The sequence below is a fragment of the Schistocerca serialis genome, unplaced genomic scaffold, assembly GCF_023864345.2.
Source record: "Schistocerca serialis cubense isolate TAMUIC-IGC-003099 unplaced genomic scaffold, iqSchSeri2.2 HiC_scaffold_1180, whole genome shotgun sequence".
NCBI classification, from domain to species: domain Eukaryota; kingdom Metazoa; phylum Arthropoda; class Insecta; order Orthoptera; family Acrididae; genus Schistocerca; species Schistocerca serialis.
The window spans coordinates 120,001-122,500 of NW_026047382.1; the positions used below are offsets into that span (position 1 = coordinate 120,001).

Here is a 2,500-nt window from a genome sequence, read left to right on the forward strand (position 1 = left end):
TAACGTCGGCCGACTTCAATGCACCCACCCGGGTGCGGCTGAGGGCCAGCCCGTGGTACAGGCCAGGGAGAAGCACGTTGGTGAGAGCGTGGAGGCGCTGTTGCGGCTTCAGCGGAGCTCGGGAGATGACGTCAAGCTGCTCCACCAGGTGACGACGTGGATTGAAGACACAGCGACCCGCCGTGGAGAATTGCAGCCCCAGGTACCGGAAGGTTTCACCCACACGCAGGGCAGGCATGGTGGTATTGCCTGCTGTGAAGGTGACATTGCTGTCCACCTTCACCTTCTTCTCGCGCCCTGACGCGACTAAAGCGAGGGTGAAACACTTCCGGGCGTTGATCTGCAGCCCTAGGTGGGCGAGGGCTGCGGTAGCTGCGTCGATGAGGGACTGCAAGCCCCTCGGGGTCGCTGCAAACAGCAAGACGTCATCTGCAAAGGCCGCAGCGTTGACTCTGCGACCGAGGATCCGAGCTCCGATGTGGGAGGGCAGTTGGCCTAAAACGTAGTCCACCGCAAAGTTGAACAGGAGGGGGGAGAGGGGATCGCCCTGGCGAACGCCCCGTGCTGGCTGCACAGACACGCCCACGCCGGCGCCGTCCGCTATCACTGTCGTGCTGCCCTCGTAGCACCGCTCGACATACTCGACAAAGCAATCCGGTAGGCCATGCGCCTTCAGCACGGGGCGAAGGGCAGCATGATCCACCGAATCGAATGCCTTAGATACATCGATCGATGCCACAAAGACAGAGCGGCAGGAGCGAACTGCGTCGGTGAGAGCAGTGTCCAGGATGAAAGTGTTTTCCAACATCCCATCCCGAGGGATGAATGCCCGCTGACGTTCGTCCACAGCACAAGCGCGCATCAGGCGTGACGCGAGAACCTTGTGAAAGGTCCGCGCCAACACCGAGCAGACCGTAATGGGGCGAAAGTCAGCGGGGGATGTTGGTGCAGCCGTTTTCGGGAGAAGGGACGTCCGCGCGCGAAGCAGGCGTTCCGGAAGGGCGCGGGCCAGAAGGAAGAGATTCATCACTTTCACCAGGACTTCGTGCGGCAGGCGCCGCAACTCCGCTGGGGTAAGGCCGTCCGGCCCAGCTGCTGATCCCCTGGGCGGCAACGCGGCGGCGACCTCCTCATGTGTGACCGGCCCCCATAGGCACTCAAGAGCAACAGGCTCCGAGTGCGGAAGGAGGCGGTCACGAATGAAGCCCGCGGTGGAGACGGGCTTCTTAGTGAAGAGGTCCGCCCAGAAGTCCAGCAGACCAGGGATGGCAGGTGGCGGCTGGAGCAGGGTGCCATCCAAGAGGCCGCGCACGCAACGTGCACGCGACCGTCGGAAGGCATCCTGCGTTCTCGCGTATTCCCAGCGGCGCCGCTTGCGCTTCTGCGTCGGCGGCGCGGCAGGCGGCCGCTTCGATGGTTGGCGCGGCCGCTGTGTCCTGGTGATCGATCTCTCCCCTCTGGACCCGACCGACGCAAGGGCATCCGGGAGCATGCCCAGGATGACATCGGGCGGCGTGCCCCGCCCCAGACCTATGACTCGATCCAGGGCAGAGAAACGCTGGGCGGAAGCAGGTAGCCCCGCCAGATGCTCCCAGATGGCGGCGTCAGTCGGCCCCTCCGGCGGCGGCCCGGTGGTGTCGGCCGCGAAGTCCTCGGCTGCGTCGACGGGCGGCGCAGCGGCCTCGCCCGCGTCAGGCAGCGGGCTCGCTGCTCCCCGGCGGGACGCCGGCTCTTCCCCCCGACCGATCTCAAGCGCCTCCATGAACTGGCGGACAAGCTGCTTGTGGGCAGCTTGCCGCCGTCGGCACTTGATTGCCTCAAGCGTTCGGTCGGGGAACATCCTGATGAGTTCTTGATTTACAAAGAAGAACCGGGCGTCCCTCTCGAGGAACAGTTCGGCCTCTGCCTTGGCGAGCGACAGGACTTCCTCCTCCGTCCACCTCGCGCGATGCCTCTCCGTCACGATCTCCGCGTTGGCGGCCGCAAGATGTTGGCGGCGGCGATGGACCCCGAGACCATTCTTGGTGGTGAAGCTGCGGTGGCACTCACTACAGGCGTATACTGCTGCAAAAGTTACAAGATTTTCGGCACGGCCGGTTGGCCGGCTAGGTGCTGGGGGAGTTGGGGTGGCACCTTCAGCGGAAGGGCCACCACTTATTCTCTGGTTACTGCCCCCAACTAAAAAAGGGATAATGCGAGGGGGGGCTGGTAACCCCCCCAAGCCCCTGGTGCGGTCTTCCACTCTGCGAAAATCAGCGGGCCCACGAGAAGGGGAGAAGACCGCAGGAGAGGAGAGGCTAAGAGGGCTAGGCCCATGTATTGCGCATCACTCTCCCTGTAACCATAACCCAAGGAAGGCACCTCGCAGCAGCAGCACGACTACATCAAGACCGCACTTCGAAAAGCCAAGTCCGGATGCAGCCACACCGCCGCCACTTGGCCACATTAAGAGAGTCATAGTTACTCCCGCCGTTTACCCGCGCTTGCTTGAATTTCTTCA

At 63.4% G+C, this 2,500-nt stretch overlaps 1 pseudogene; it reads right to left on the bottom strand.

Moving 5' to 3' along the window:
- Window positions 1-2,500, bottom strand: part of LOC126434087 (large subunit ribosomal RNA) — a 7,961-nt pseudogene that overhangs the window by 2,633 nt on the left and 2,828 nt on the right.